Consider the following 16605-nt stretch of genomic DNA (forward strand, 5'->3'; position numbering starts at 1 on the left):
TCCATGGAACATCCGATGTGGTGCCCAATCAGCTGAAAAAGCTGCACAGACGTCATTAGTTCTCTGGGTGTGAGAGGGAGGAGGGAGAGGGAGGCAGCCTGCAGCTGCTCGCCGAGTGGAGTCTCCATTAGGGCAGCTCTATTGATTTCTGAGTCACAGCCGCAGCAGCAGAGCGGGGTGGGGGCATGGAACACATTCCCGAGACAGGAGCCACTGGAGGCAAAGAGGCGCGCGTGTATACGAACATAAGCATGTATGCAGATCATCGCACAAGGCGGTCATGCATCTGTTACCAAAAGAAACCAAAATCTAACATGGCACATTCAGACAGCAAACTGAAAGATCGTTAATCAGGTGGACTGAAATGGATGAGAAACGTGGAACAGAATGGATTCAGAGAAGCCCTTCCTTCTAATTTTTAAGGCATTTTTCTGAGAGATGATAATGATCTAATTTCCAGAATGCCTTTTTTAAAAAACCTGAAAAATTTGACAGAGATATTGAAAAGTATGGTTTATCTGAGGGCAATCTTAAAGCTATACCCAAGAAAATTTTTCAGAAGTCAGAGATTTACTAAATTTTGTTAGATGATTGCATCTTTCATTTTTCTATTTTTGGTGCTTTCTGTTGCATAATATCTAGGATACAGTAACAGGCTGGTTGCAAATGCTTGAAACAGAAATAGGTTTCTTTGGAGGCTGCATTTCAGAGCATCCAACTGTGAGCCTGGGAGGCAGCATTAGAGATCTCTCAAGGTCTGTTGCCCAGGATTCGGTTAGAAATGATCGTATCTAGGTGTGAAAAAATGTTGTCTTGGTCTCTTAGGCAGCTTGAGTTTCTAACTGGCTGTTTTACCCCGAGACTTATCAGCTGCCCCTCTACCCAGAGGAAAGACAGAGGTAAGTGCAGCTTCACGGTGCTGGTATCAGAAGGCAGGCAGTCTGTGAGCCAGCAGCAGAGATACAAAGAATCGAACAATTCATTGCCACCTCCCCCGACCACACACACACACACACACACACACAAGCACACACACAAGCGCGTGCACACACACACAAGCACACCCACAAGCGCGTGCACACACACACAAGCACACACACATACACAAGCGCATGCACACACACACAAGCACACACACGCACACAAGCACACACACACAAGCACACATGCACACAAGCGTGTGCGCACACACGCAAGCGCGTGCACACACACACACACACACACACTCCAACACCAGTCGGTTGAGGCGGGGAGAGGGCGATGCCTTTTTTTTTTTTTTTAAAAACCCGAAAGGCAGTAAGCCATTATTAGCAAGAGCTATATTGAGCATGCTTGCCAGACAGGCAGCAGAGCTGAGCTCCAGTTCCGCCCAGACATGTGCCTTGCCATTTTCATTTTAATCAGCCTGCTCAGGACGGCTGCTGATTCATTTTGCAGGATGTCCCCCTGGGAGCCAAGGTGGAAGCCTGAGGCAGGCTGCTACAGCCTCCGTGCAGCCACGCGTCCGCCGGGGTGGGGGCGGGGTGGGCTGCACCCGCGCAGCCCCTTCAACATGGCCGTGGAGAGGTCCTTCCTGAGAGCAGGTCCACTGCGGGCCACAGCACAGAAGGGAAAGAAAAAAAAATGTCACATCGCCATTTGATTATCCAAGTACACCCCAACACGCGCGCGCGCACACACACACACGCCCCACACGCTCACAGACTGCTGCACAGAAAAGCTTGAAATTCTAGCTCCTTTGTGGTCATTGTGAAATGCAGCACACGCATATCTATCGCTTTACCTGGAAACTGGCTGGGGAGGTGTACCTGATTTAGCTGGAGACTTTGATTTGTGGGACTGACAACCTTATTATGCAGTGAGCTTATTATTGATATTATTCTGCTCTCGGTTGCCATGGCCACCTTGTGAGAGACATTCAATTTTCTCTCTTCCATCATCATTATCTATGAGGCCATCTGTTGTGGAAAATGAATTCAGGCTCATTTGCATGACTGATAAGCAATTTTTTTTTATCTATTTAACAGAAGGTCATATGCCGGGGATTTGGAGCTCGTGAAAAAAATGTGGAAAAAAAAAGCATATCGAGAGGATGAGTGGGAGTGTGCGCCGGGGTGTGTGTGGAAGGGAAGCGGGTCCCTCAGGTCCGCGAGCCTGGCGTGCTGCGTCTGTCGTTCCTGCCTGGGCGACATTTTTTTTCCCTAAGCTACTGCACACTAAACAGGAAGAGAGCTTTCCTCGCAGTCTTCTTCAAGCCCCCTGGTTTTTGTACTCGTTGTTGGTGGGTGTCTTTTAATTTTTTTTTTGATTCCCTGGACAATGGGTTATGATATCAATATTCACTGAAGACAAAAAGCAGCCTTTTCTGCGTCTCGGTGGTAGGCATACTCCTCATCATCCTTTCAAACTTGGGGTGGACGAGGGCTTGCTTGCTCTCTGTCTTTCAAGCCAGCTCAGTCACCAGCCCTGAGCTTGTCTCACTTGTGAGCGGCTGTGGTCATGTCGTGAGGTACGTGGTCTTCGTTAGGTTAATTCTGGGGACTTAGTGGCCAGGATCTGTTTTTACCGGAGTTCAAGGGCTGGGGCTGTAATGCCTATTGTTTGCTCCTGTTTAAAGTTATTTTTATAGCATGGCTGGTAGCTGACATGTTCCCTGGCTAGGAGTTTGTAATCCACACAAGTCTCTTTTTAAAGCAAAATGGGTATTATGTTGCATGCTCTAACCATGATGATGTTTATAAAAAAGACCTTGCTGCATGAACTGTACTTGGATGATATGCAGATATTGAAACAAAAACTTCCCAGAGACTTTACTGGATTACTTTACGTTGCAAATAAAACAAGTCATTTTTTTTAACAAAGGCTGTTAAAGCATTAGATATTCTGGATGTCATGTTATATTGTCTGAATGGTAAGAAAGTTGACTTAGCTGATTCAAATTGAGAAACTCAAATAAAAAAATTTAAACTATAAGTGAAATGTTTCAAGTTCATGGTAATGAAACAGTGTTTCATTTCTAACAGAAATATGCCTTTAACACCACTTAAATTAATGCACTAAAAGTTCAAGCTGTAAATTTTATCTTCAAACTAGATAAGAATAAAGCCATAAATATAGACACATAAAAATATGCATATAATGGCTAGCTATTCAAAATATACAGCTCTGATTTTGAATTTAGTATTTATTTAACCATGATAACTTATTGTAGCTCTAAAATGATAAAAAATTAGATAAAAATCTAATTTTAAATTACTTATTTAGTTAGAGTAAAACTGTTTGTGATAATAGGAGACTTTAGGTGTAAGTATTTGTATTTTTTACAGAACAAAACTAACTTCATAGACAAAAGCCCCCTAGTACCACCCTTACAGTCATAAAGGAGGCTTTCTTTCTAATTGTTCAACTTCATGAAAGTCATGTGGCTTTTTAAATGATAAATAAAGGCATGTTTTCCCTAGATAAAACATAAACAGATAGAAATGGGATTATTTTAAAATTAGAAAAAGGGTTTTTGCACAACACTCTTTTCTGAAAAAACATCACCACTCATATGTTAATACCTGTAAGTTTTCACCTCTTAAGAACTTTGAATCCAAAGTGTGGATTGTATATAATACATGCTAGTGATATCTTCTAGAAAAAAAAGGAAGTTTGTTTTTTCTAACTGACCTAAAGAGAAGCGTATGATTCTATCACCTCAAGAGCAATAGGTCAATTGATCAAAATTCTCCATAAAGTTGTAGATAGCAATACATTTTCTTTATCAAATACAAGAGACCAGAACTGATATGTTTGTATAATAGCTCTTTACTTGGTGGCACTTTTAAAACTCTCCCTACAGTATCACAGACTTCTCAGAAGCAATAGTAGCTGTTATATAATCCTCCCTTTTTTAATCAGCCATTTTTTTTTATTTTAGCTTGAGTATTAGAGAAATTCTTTTTAACAACCAATTTTACATTTAGAGAATTCAAAACAGTAAAAGCCTGATAGTTTATGAAGATTATTTAAAGTGACATCACTTTTCTCAGAAGGCTGTGTTTTAAGCATCAGTAATATGATACCTGGATTTATGTTATAACATGAAGGATTATGTTGTTGCCTCTTGATCAGTACATACAGTCTTCAGATTTGTGAAGCAAAATTGTCAACTTCTGAGAAACCTATGAGGTAGCAAAGTTGATTTTTTTCTCTAATACCCTCCCCCCCCCAAAAAAAAGTTAATTACCAATCTTGGTTGGATTCTTCCTTGCCTCCCTGACGTTTGACTGCTGCTAATTCACTGATTAATCTCATTAATGTGATTATAGTAGGATTTGGGGTTGGCTGCCATTGTTCTGCAGACAGTGCTATTCAGCCAGAGCACTTGCCACCTCATTCAGTTTTGCTGTGATTTTTAAAGGCTGTTGAGTGAGCCATTGTGAGCAAAGCTCTGGCCCTTTCCCTTTCAGCACCAGGAGCTGTCCGCTGCTGATAGCAATTACGATCAGCTGGGACTGACTTCCTCCCAGTTTACTGGCAGTGGAGAAAGGGCTCAGTTTCATCACCTTAATGACTCTGTTCATGGAGGTGGAAGGGGGAGAGGGCTTTATGGTCACAATAGGATGTTCTGAGGAGTGGGGCAGAAGAGATTGGCAATCTCCAGACCTTTATTTTGCACATAAAATTTTTACCCTACTTTTCAAATTACCAGACAGGATTTCATCAAAATTACTTGCATATATGCAGTTGTGAGCTGGAAAACTGTGAACAATGTGGACATGTTTTTCAAATAGAAAACTATTATATACTTATTGATAAAATTTCATTTTTGAAAAGATGAGCCAGAATTACCAAGATGAACCAGTACGGCAGAAGTACAGTTAAAACACACATTTCAACTCCTCTTGAGTTAGACTTGCATTCTCCAGCAGAACTTAGGCCAGTTTCATGAATCTGTGTTAGATCCTGAAATCAAGGTTGAAGGCCCAATAATTTGTGACCATGTGTGTGTGGTGTACAAAAATTCCTACAAGAGTGTGAGTATATAGTTTCCTTTGGATTTTAGGAGCATGATTTTAGGAAAATATGAATATTTTTCAGAGAATGGACTTCTTCAATATTGACTTTCATTGTTCCTGTCATATTTTCAACCCAATTTACTTTTCACCCAACATTTGTTTTTTTCACTCTCAAAAATGTTTATATTTCATAATTCATGACTGAATACACCCAATTATTTCACTGTCTGATGCTTTGCAACTCTTTTATACACCAGCTTTCTGTAGATAAAGGAATGAAATGAGCTCTTTTGTGGCCTCAAACCTTTTTAAAGTTTTTCTATTTGTTAAAACTATATTTAAAATTCAAAACTTAGAGTTAATAATCCGATTATTTGGTGATTTGCTTTTAGAAATACTTTACATGTCTGATAGATAATCCAACCATTTCTCTGAGGAAGATTCATTTTGTTGTCTAAAAAATGCTTTCAAAGTCACATGTATAAATTATATTTCCAACTCTACCTGTGGGGCAATCTAATTTCAGTGAAAGATATTGTCTGTAGAAATATATCATCTGAAATACTTTTACTCATTAAACAATTTGGTGGCTATATTTTTAACTTCAGACAACTTAAAATTGTATTTCCTCTTAGAAATCTTATATTAAGAAACCCATTCAGTGGGGTAAGAGGGACTAGAAAGACACTTTCCTATAATGACTCCTCTGCCTCGATGCTGAAATGTGGCATGGCTAGATAATCCCTGAAGTCCAGGACTATGATTTCCAATCAATAACCAGTCTTTCAAATGCATCGAGTACTTTACCATAAAGTCTACCTTGATGCAAGGTCTCACCAGAACTCTGCCTAAGAAGCAAATGAATGGCAGATTCAAAAAGAGATTTTCAGTTTTCCTAAATTCTAATAATCAAATTGTTTACATCATAATTTGATTGCAATAGTATTATGCATGTTCTTATTTTCAAGATTTAAAAACATTTTCTCATAAATGACTTTTTTAAATTTTTCTTTGAAAAGAAACATGTAGCATGCCTTAGAAAAGGGTAATAGAGGATAAACTTGAACAAAAACTTGAAAATAATTAACATATTTTTCACCAAATAAGTTTCATCATAGTGCAGTCTTTCTCATAACTCTTACCTGACATTGATTTACACTTAGTTCAAACTAAAGAGAAAAGATAGCACAAACTTAAATAAGAAAATATTTTAAGAATTTTATTTTGAAGTTGTAAAGGTAAATCACATGCGTACATTATGTGTGACAGATATAATATATGTATATATTTTAAATTGGCATACCCCACAAATGAAAAACATTGCCTATAATGGTCATAACTTGTACAAGGAATAATGGCAAATACTTTTGTAGTAATTTATTGTATGATTTTTCAATGTCAGGTTAGCTTAAGGTGGCAGACACACATTTTTCTCACATCAGGCTGTGCTTCGATGCTGGGTGGCTTCAGCGGGAAGCGGCTTTGTGTCCTCTGCGTCTCTGCCTCTCTCTGTCTCTCCAGCCCCCTCTCCCCACCCCTCCTGCCCTCTGTCTCTAACTCTGTCCCTAGCTGTCTCTCCGGCTGCCCTCCCTTCTCGCTCTGTCTCTCTCACACCTGCATTGTTCAGGCACACACAATGATTTTTCTATGCCTGTTTTCACAATGAAACTGTGTTAAGCTTTGACATCATAATGAGTCCTTGGGGCATCTATATAAGTAATCAGAGACGGCAGAGAAAATGTAAGCCAGGTGCTATCAAACGAACTAGAAAGAGCGCGTAAATGCTTATTTACTATGTGAGGAGACACTGGTCAGCATTGCTGTGTTGGGCTGCTGGGTTAGGAAATTTATCCTAAAATATATCTCTTTAAAAACAACCCCTGCTCCCCACGTGGTGATTATTGGAAACGTTGGGAGGGGGAGGAAGTGTTTCAGCTGAAGCGTGAGGGGCGTTGTGCTGAGGAGCCGGGATGGCACCCGGCAGTCTCTCGCAAGGTGCCTGCCTCTCAGACCACGGTGACTTCCAGCAGGGCTGGACGGGAAGGCAGTCACAATCCCTGTGCTAACCAGGATGTCTGGTCTCCAGAGGGCAGGCAGGAGGCTCAGGACTGGGAGGAATCCCCTCTGAAAGCCGGAGGGAGGTGTTCTCGGGGACTTGGGACCTCTGAGCCTCCTCCCACAGAAACCACAGTCAGCGCCTGTTCCGGGGAGCTCCTGCAGTGGTTTATCGGAGGTGGCTGTGCCCTCCCCTCTGCCGGGGAAGGGCCCGATGGAGTGGCCTCGTGTAGGGGAGTGGGGTCAACATGGGCCCCGGGCTCTCCAAGGCAGACTCAGCCCTGCAAGTGCGGAGAAGTAGGCTGCGGAACCGGGCTGTGCTGAAGGGCCCCGACTCTCCGACCCAAAGGTACCTCTTTCTTCTTCCTTAAAGGCTGCCTAGGATGTGTCTGTTTGGGGCCACTTGCAGCTCTTCAGAATTATTTCGCCTGGCTTCTTAGGTACTCTCACACATATTTGCTTCCTTGCTTACCTGGCCATCTGCAGCTCTTATTTGATGACAAATGGTAACAGTTTTTAAAATCGCCTGGTTTGGTGTCCAGATGAGCCCACAATGGACCCTTTCTCCAGTGGAGCTTCTTCTCCAGCACAATGTGGTTGTGGGCGCCGGGCATGTGTGCAGGCTGCCTGGAGTTGTTGTCAAACAGGAGTCTGTGTATTCGAGGCCAGTGTCCAGGGAGGGTGGGAGGGGCTAAGTAGCCGCTATGATTTCATATGGCCTTTCAGAGTGGGGAGTGTCTAAGAGAGACGCTTGTGGAGAGGGCAGTGGTGTGGTTACCCCTGGAGTAGAAGAGTTGTTGCTAGACCCAAGAAGCCATTTATAAAACCAGCACTTTTTTTTTAAACCGGAAAGATGCTAATGAAGTCATGTATCTCTGCTCCCTTTTGTGTTGTGAAATCTTATTTGCTCTTGCCTTCTCAGATAAAACTTTTCCTGGCATTTGTTTTCTTCCAGCCATATTAAAAGCTTGACAATATTTTAACTTTCTTAGAAGAATAGTTCTGTGTCTTTTGTTTGAAAAGAACACGAGAGAAGAAGCTCACCCTGAAACAGAGCAGAGCGCGGTTGGCAACCCAGAGGGATTTTAAGAGTCCATTGGTGTTAACTCTTAGGTCACTGTTCTCTCACTTGAAGTGCGGGTGCGGGGGTGCGGTGAGCAGGCTTGGCGCCTCTTTCTGTGCTGTTTTGGTGCTCAGAAGCAGGGCCGCGGAAGATGCTGTTGGTTCAGTCGACTTTCTGAGGTCTCTTTGGACATAGCGTGTCTTGACCATAACATCGGTGTGTGTGGGGTCTTTACCATCAGTGTGTGTCTGTGTGTGTGTGTGTGTGCGCGCGCGCGCTGTGTGTGTGTGTGTGGGGGGGGTCTTTACCATCAGCGTGTGTGTGTGCTCTGTGTGTGTGTGTGTGCTCATGTGTGTGTGTTCTCTGTGTCTGGGGGGGGGCGGTATATTTAGACACACGCCCCCCCCCGGGGGGGGGGGGCTGTTCGCAGCCTGACTCGGGTATTCCGCTCTCGTCTATTACATGAAATACGGCACTGCACACGCTGCGCACTGCGCCCCGGAGACCCAGGGGCCTGTGGGCGCCGAGCAGGGAGCGCACAGCGCGCACCCCAAGCCCGCCTGGCTGTGCTGCAGGCTCAATCAACAGTCAGGCGAGAACCCCGGGTTGAGCCACGGCCCCAGCGTGAAGCGCACCTGGCCGGTGACGGGTCCCCCGGACCGGGGCCGGGGGCGGGCGGTGCCCGCGCCGAGCTTAGCGGAGGCGGCCGGAGGGGAGGCGGCGGCCCCGCGCCCCGGGCCCTGCGGATGGCGCTCGGCGGCCCCCGCCCCGGCCCCGTCGCCCCGCGCTGTCAGCTCACTGGTTTGCATCTCCGACTTCAGGCCTGCGAGCTTCCCGTCCGAGGGCACCGCCACTTGTGTCCAGGTGGCAGAATGATTAGCTTGCCGGGGAGCCGCGGCCCCGCGTGCGCGCGCCGCTAGAGCAGGGGCGCGCGGCGACGGTCGGGGCGCGCGCAGAAGCGGGGGAGCCGGTAGTGCTGCAGCAGCTGAGATCTTCTGGGTGAGTCCCCGAGACGGAGGCGGGGTGGCCGCGCCCGCAGCCGGCGGCGAGGCCGGGGAGCCCGGGAATGCCCTGGGATGCGGGCGCGGGGCGCGCGCCTGGACCGCCGGGTTGGCCGCTGGCTCTCCGGGTCCCTCCTGGCCGCTCCCTCCAGGTAAACGCGTCCAGCTCTCCCGGTGGCGTCCGGAGCCTCGGCCCGCTCCCCAAAGTGCAGCAAAGTTCAACTCCTTCGCGAGCTGGCCAACAAAAGGGTCGGGGCTGCTGCTGGCTGGGGGCAACTGCTTCGTCCATTTTCCTGTGCATACGTCTGGAGCGAACATGAACTGTTCAGAGATTATTGTTTTCCGAAATTTACAGCAGCCATTATTCAATGTGTTTAATTAATATTTTCTGAAGCAGTGTATCCAGACCAGTAGAATTAGCAAATGTTGTTTCAATGAAAGCCCAGACATAATTAGTTTTGACTGGTATATATTTTTCCTAGCTGGAAGAAGATTTTAGCTAATTTAACCAGCAACTTACTGGAGATTTTGCAAATCGAACTGAAGTTTCTGTTGATCTGTAGGATCTACAGATAGGAAACAGAAAAATTAGCACAAGTTGATACTTTCAGTGCTTTTCGGAAAAATGGAGACTGTTTTTACAACCAGTCTTCTGAGTTGAGAAATAAGTAGAAAGCCTGCAGGAATTCCGGTTTTCTATTGTCATCACTGACACACACTCCTTATATAATTCTGTGATTGTAGTGCTGCAATATGGGTGTTTTACTATTTAGTTAAATATACTTTCATCTCAGGGAAATCACTGGTAAATAGTTCTATCCTGTTTTCACAATCCCCACTCTCCTTAAAAGGTAAGGTTTTCATTTTGACTGACCTAATTATTTCATCTGCTTTTAAGGTAGAACTTAAGTAGAAATTATCATCATTTAACTGTCTTTTTGTAGTTTCTTAAATATTACAAATCACTTAAGAATTTTATTTTGAGGCTTTTTTTTTTTACAGAGTTGCTTTACTTCAGCTGTTTGCTTTAGACAATGACAGCGAATATTTGACAAAAAAAAATGCAACTTTTTGGAGGATTATTCCCTCTGTTTAAAACAAAACAATGGCTTTCCAGAAAAGGTGAAAAGAAAAGAAAAGAAAACTACCTTCAATGAATCTAAACCTCCAACATAAGATATTGGAAAACATGTTAACCCTTTATATGCCACTTCCAACTGTTGGCTTCTCACATTTTCCCACTCACACTTGAAGTTTCTGCTTATTCACACTGAGCTTGTTTTTGTAGAACAGGTGAATTTTCCATTTTTATGTCAATGAATATGTATGTATACATATAATACTTTTCTATTTAATTTTTAATTTGCTGGTGTTTTGAATTGAGGCTTTGTTTTTTTAACTTAACCCAAACAATATTAGATACCAAATTATTTCAAAATAAATTAATAAACTCTTAGCTAGACAAAAATGATATTTCTTTTATTTTTCCATTGCTATATTTTATTTTAGAGTTGAGCTGAACCTTCTAAGATTAAAATAATTCCTTTTAGATTTATGATGGGTTGTAACTTTCTTGGGGCAAAATATCAGCTTTTAATTTTTAACCTCAACATGTCTGTTTTCATCCTGACGGGAACACTGGAGTGTTACCTACCACGTTGGTCTCTTTGTGCCTGGCTGCCATTCAGAGGAGAGTCTAGCTCTTTTTTAAGGGCCAAAATTATGTCATATTAGTTTCCACTTGACAGAGTTACTTTATGCCACTCTCTGTCACACTGGTTCTTGGGCATGCTGTCTCTACGGGCTTGGAAAGGGCTAGCCTTCAAAGACAATGAGAGGTCCCAGGGCTGGAAACGTGGTGCTGTGTGCCTAACCGAAAAATGTGGTTTCCAAGAGCATTTTTCTCTTTTCAGTTTAGCTCTAAGGTTGCAGATCAACTTTGGAAAGAAAAGCAGCCTTTTATAGCAAATTTCTTAAGTTCAGTGAGCCAAAATATTAATCTGAAATCAGGCACCTTTGATCCCAAGAGGAAGAGTGGTCTCTGTGCCCAGGGTGGGGGGCATTCCTCAGTGGGTTCCTGGTGATGGGGAATAAAGTGGGGCACCAATATCTTCCCTTTCGAAAAGTTATTGACCTGTTTGTTTACAATTCTGTGCTATGATGTCCCAGGGGTACAGCAATTAATCTCTTCAAAGGTTCTGTTAAGTGCATGGATATATGTGTTTTTAAAATGCCAGTGTGGAAATGTGTGCAGGCTGACCATATTTGAGCCATTGGATTAATATGTATGCCATGTAGACCTCTTTTGGGTGCTCATTAATACAGTTGAAAGGAACTTTATGACAATGTTACGTACTGGCTGCTTCTTTACTGAAGTCTGGCTGCTTAGATGGTGCAATAAAATGGCTTTAAAGAAAATTATCCCAAGATTGTTGCACATTTGCTTGAGATGCTTTCAGGTGTGGGATATTGGACTTGGGTTGCTAAATTAAACAACTCACGGCTTAATCATTTATGGGGTGAGTGGTTCTTTTTAGCACACTGACAAAGATTAAAAAAAATTTTAATTTTATATCAGAGTTTAGTTGATTAACAATGCTGTTAGTTTCAAGTGTGCAGCAAAGTGATTGGTTATACATATGCATATATCTATTCTTTTTCAAATTATTTTCCCATTTAAGTTATTACAGAATATTGAGCAGAGTTCCCTGTGCTATACAGTAGGTCTTTGTTGGTTTTCTATTTTAGATATAGCTGTATGTACAGAGATTTTTATTGGGGGATTTCTAGCTCAGACACTGTTTTGAGTAGTATCTTCATGCCTGGACTCAGTGTATTTTAATGGCAGTCAACAGAATGGTTTCTTATAAGTCAGAATTACCCCCTTGATCACTGGACCCTGAAAGAGATGGTTGCTCCTTAGAGACTGGCTTTAAATCTGGCCCCCTCCCCTCCCTGGTACCCGGACCCACTCGTGCCATCTGAACAGAAGCTGAGAACATAGAGCGTGGTCGCCATGAAACAATGCTAGCCAGACTGGTTGTGGAAATAATCGAGTCTGCAGGGCACCCCATAGAGAGCCATCAAATCGAGTCTGCTCTGGAGCTGTCTGCTGGATGGTGAGCGTTCAGAAATCGATGCTGCATCTGCCAGGGGACCCTCCGGCCCACTGCAACTCCCACCTGCCTAATGCATCCGGGCAAGAGCTTTGCAGAAGCCAGTTTCCTTCAGGATAAATTTAATACGTCTTGAGGGCCAGGCGCAAGCAAATTGATTCTCTCTCTGCGCCAGGAAAACTCATAAACACCCGTAAGAACACAGATTTTCCACAACCTCAGGGTTCAGGGATGCTGTTTCGTGGGAGATCCCAAGCCTACCCTCTTTGTACCTCATGCCAGCATGGCAGTTTTTAATTAGGAAGTTGATTAAAGAGGGCATGGTAGACCACGGATGTATGGTCCTCTGGCATGCTTCCAGCTGTTTGTTGTCTGGGTCGTGCTCATCACCAGTTGCAGGCAAGAGGGGGACTGGTGATGAGGCTGAGGGCGGGAGGACGGAGCTGTCCTGGGGTGAGTGCTCGTGGCAGCTGGCTGTGGCTTCCTCCTTGCAAGCCTTCTCTGCAGACACCCTTGCTGGCCCGTGTGAAAGCCGCGATCCCTGCACTTTGAGCACACGAGTCCGGCCTGCCTTGCACACTGATTCCTCAGTGGCCACTGTGATAGGTCGCAATTTATTTGCATTTTCTGGATTCAAAAATCTGACCTCATGTCGTGGACTTTGGCAAAAACATGGTCCCAGTTCCCGGAAGAGCGCTGTGCTGTTTATCTTTAAGAGTAACTGGTTTTCATTTCTTTCCTTTCTCTTTCTTTCTTTCTTTTTTGAAAGGGAAGCATCTTTCTTCACTGGCTGTTTTTAGGGCAGTGAGCATCTGATCGGAAGAACAGATGTGGCCCTCGCGTTAGTGTCCCTGTGGCCAGTGGGATGGGGACAAGCGCCACGTGATGAGTGACGCCCTGCCCCTCCCGTGAGCGCTTTGTAGAGCTTCTCTGCCCAGAGCCCAGAGAGGCAGGGAGAGATGACCAAGGATGACCAAGAGATGACCAGGGAGGGGTGACCAAGCGAGCGTGGGCCATGGGCTGGCACCCAGGCCGCTGTGTCCAGGACAGACACTGGCTCAGGGTTCAAGGTCAGGGGAGTGTGTCTCCCTCCATGGGAATTCCAGCTGCTAGGATAGAGATTCTTTTTTGTTCTCTCCTCTCAAGCCCAACTCGCACACTTATGAATTATGTTTAAATTCCGTGTTTTTAAAGTTTCTTAACAGTCTAGTTAGAGTCAGTAACGAGGATGGGCAGTCCAGGGGCTCCTTCACAGTCTTCCCTGGAAGAAAAAAAATCAAAGTCAGTGGTGAAACCTAAACAGACAGCTCCCTAAACTCAGCTCCCCCTTCACTTTCAGCACATTAGTGAGCAATTCACACATCCTGCGTGCATTGAGTACCTACTGTGTACAGACCCAAAAGAGGCAGCAGTGAGACAAATATCTAACCCACAGTGAGTCAGGATCGTATGGATAAAATCATATATATATTTATGTACATATAAAATAAGTATATATTAATATATAATATGTAGCATGTATTTATAAATATAATTTATATAAAAACTGCAAATAAATTTATATATATTTATATATTTGAATACTTCTGTAAATATAAACATATATAGCAATTATGTGTATGTTATATTATACATGTAAAATGTTATATTACATATAGCATACATAATATTTTATATTTATATACTATATATAAATATATACTTAGTCATCACAATTCTTCTATATCTACTTTTTCTTGAATACGTTTTGAATTAGATTAAGCCATTTTTCTTACTTAATAAGAGGAAGATAATCATTGATGTCCATTTCTTAGATGATTAGTACTTCAGGGATCCAGGTGATCATTCTGAAAATTAGCTCTCAACTGCATGGGACTGTATTCCCATTTTTCTCTCTGTAATTGAATATGTGACTTGAGTCTATCCCCTTCTTACGGAATCTGAACTCTGGGTGTGGGAGGGCTCTCGGCGGTTGGCCCTAACTCGTCGTGGTTTGTATCAGTATCTGTGTGGCTGTGTGTGTGCGTCAGTCACCACTCGTGTCGACTCTTTGCGACCCCCTGACTGTAGCCCACTGCCCCCTCGTGATTCGTAGTTACAGCTGAGTGAGTCTTTGCTTGCATAAGAAGGCACAGAACAGGAAACGGATTTTTGTTTTGAGGAAAGAGTGTTGGTAAATGTCAGGTGTCTGTCTTGCAGTTTCTGGACATTTTAGAGCTGTTGATCCCAGAGACCGGGACCTGAACCCTTGAGGCAGGCCTGGTGAACACAGATCGCAGCGGGGCAGCGTCGCAGGGCAGCGCCTTCTGACTCGGGTCTGTGACGTCAGCAGTCAGCCCGGACACGGGGAGCTGGGCAGGGCGGCCACGTGGGCACCCACAGGCTCGCTGCTTGGCTGGAGAGACCTGGAGAGAGGAGAGGAGAGAATTCAGGTCAGAACCTGCCTGTGCCTTCAGACCCTCAGATGCCTCACCACTTTCCCAGGGAGGCAGGTCTGACCAACATGCCTGTCTGTTCAGAATTTTAAAACTCGTGTAAAAGGAAAGTTAGATTAGAATTAGAGTTGTATACCCTCTCAGGTCTGGAAATTTAAGTAGCTCAGACCTCAGAAAGCTGCATGTCTGTACTTCCAAAGGGAACTCTGAGACTGCATAGGAGTGAGAAGTGCTGGGGGCTGCTAGATGCTTGTGGAAGCCCTAGTAGGTTCGCTCAGATAAATTTCAGGCCCGTGTGTGACTTGTGCTCTGCTGAGCACGGCACACTTGGTACTGAATTAACACTTGGAATTTTCCACGAACTTTGTGTTATGGATCTCTCACTGTTCTTTGCAATTCTTTCCATAGTCCCGAGAACAAGAATGGAGGCAGTTTCACCGCCCAAATGTTCTTCAGTTAATTTGCCATTACTGTGATTTTGTTAGCTCAAAAACAACCCTTTTCCCTAAGAGACCCACACCCACAGTACAAGCCAAGAAGTGTTGTGTGTGTTCCCCAGGGCCGAGTTAACACACCTGTTTACAACTGGGCTGAGCCACCTGTTCATCTAGTTAATGACCAAAACAGTGTCTGATCAGTGGGGTCAGCTGGATGGGAAGGATGATGAGGTTTGTGAGATTAGATGCGACTTCTCATTTTTAATACGTAGCCTTTCGTGTGTGTTACATTTTGAAGGAGTTAGAAAATACACTCGGCCTGTGATAAATACTCATGGCTGTCAGCGTCCAGGGGTCGAAGGCAGAATGTGTCCAAGGCTTTGTTTGACCAGTTCTATCCTCGGTGCTTTACAGCTTCCAAATTCATATGCAGATGGAGTCATTTGTTTCAGCTTCAGAGGTATTCCTCAACGTGAGGGGTGCTGACTGGGCGATCAGCATTAGCAAAATAGGCCTCTGTGTTTATATTACAAAAAACACAAGCTTCAGCACCACATGTCCACAGTCCTCTCCCCGCACAGCCCAGTTCCTCGCCTGCTCCCCGCCAGTCCTCACCCCGTTCTCCCGGATGGGGACGTGCCCACTGGCTGCACAGCAGCATCCGACTTGCTCCTGCCCCTGGGTGTCTAGGCAACCAAGGGAGGACCACTAAGAGACCCTTAACTGATGATCAGGGCTCTCCCAGGGCCAGAAGCTCTGCTCTCGCTGGGTGATGTCAGTTAGACTGCACTTGTCTTACTGGTTTCTGACTAATTCTCCAACGTATTAAAGATAACCGGTGACACTCAGAAAAGTCTCTTTCCCATTTACTCCTCAGAGGGAATTTTCACCCAATATTATCCATTTTGGTCATCCTTAGTCATCTTTTCCTTTTTTAAAAAAATGTTCCTTTTTACTTTCTCAGTGGGATTTTCCATCCCTAGCTGACTTGGCTGTGATGGTGCTCACACAAAGGCCGCCTCATCCTGGTCCAGCTCCCCCTGTAATTCAGGGGTGACTCTGAGCACGCCCTTTCCACTCTCCCTGTCTTGTGTGTGTGCTCAGTCGCTAAGTGTCCGACTCTTTGTGACCCCACGAACTATAGCAAGCCAGTCCGTGGGATTTCCCAGGCAAGAATACTGCAGTGGGTTGCCATTTCCTCCTCCAGGCGATCTCCCTGACCTAGGGATCGAACTCACATCTCCTGCAGTGGCAGGTGGATTTTTTACCGCTAAGCCACCAGAGAAGCCGCCTATGTCTTGGGATCCTTTCTTAAAATGGAAGGTTGAACTTTATCAAGTCTCAGCTCCCTTTTGGTACCAATACTATACGTCTCTGTATATGCCACTCCTGGGCAGGGCCTCCTGGGCAGGGCCTCCTCCGAAGAGCTGTCAGTGTGCAGTGTAGGGCTTCAGGCTGTGGACCGTGACCCTGCCCAAGGGCAGTGCCTCCTCCT

The 16605-nt window shown here is 44.5% G+C and overlaps 1 protein-coding gene across 22 annotated transcripts in view; it reads left to right on the forward strand.

Moving 5' to 3' along the window:
• Positions 1-2084: 2084 nt before the first annotated feature.
• Positions 2085-16605, forward strand: part of MYT1L (myelin transcription factor 1 like) — a 397832-nt gene continuing 383311 nt past the window's right edge. For 7 of the 22 annotated variants that reach the window (XM_027550722.1, XM_027550724.1, XM_027550717.1 and 4 more), the window contains exon 1: positions 6936-7407. The gene's annotated coding sequence lies outside the window, so the exon portion shown is untranslated. The other 15 variants (XM_027550727.1, XM_027550731.1, XM_027550730.1 and 12 more) reach the window with 9 other exon arrangements.

This window comes from Bos indicus x Bos taurus, chromosome 8, assembly GCF_003369695.1.
Source record: "Bos indicus x Bos taurus breed Angus x Brahman F1 hybrid chromosome 8, Bos_hybrid_MaternalHap_v2.0, whole genome shotgun sequence".
Classification (NCBI taxonomy): domain Eukaryota; kingdom Metazoa; phylum Chordata; class Mammalia; order Artiodactyla; family Bovidae; genus Bos; species Bos indicus x Bos taurus.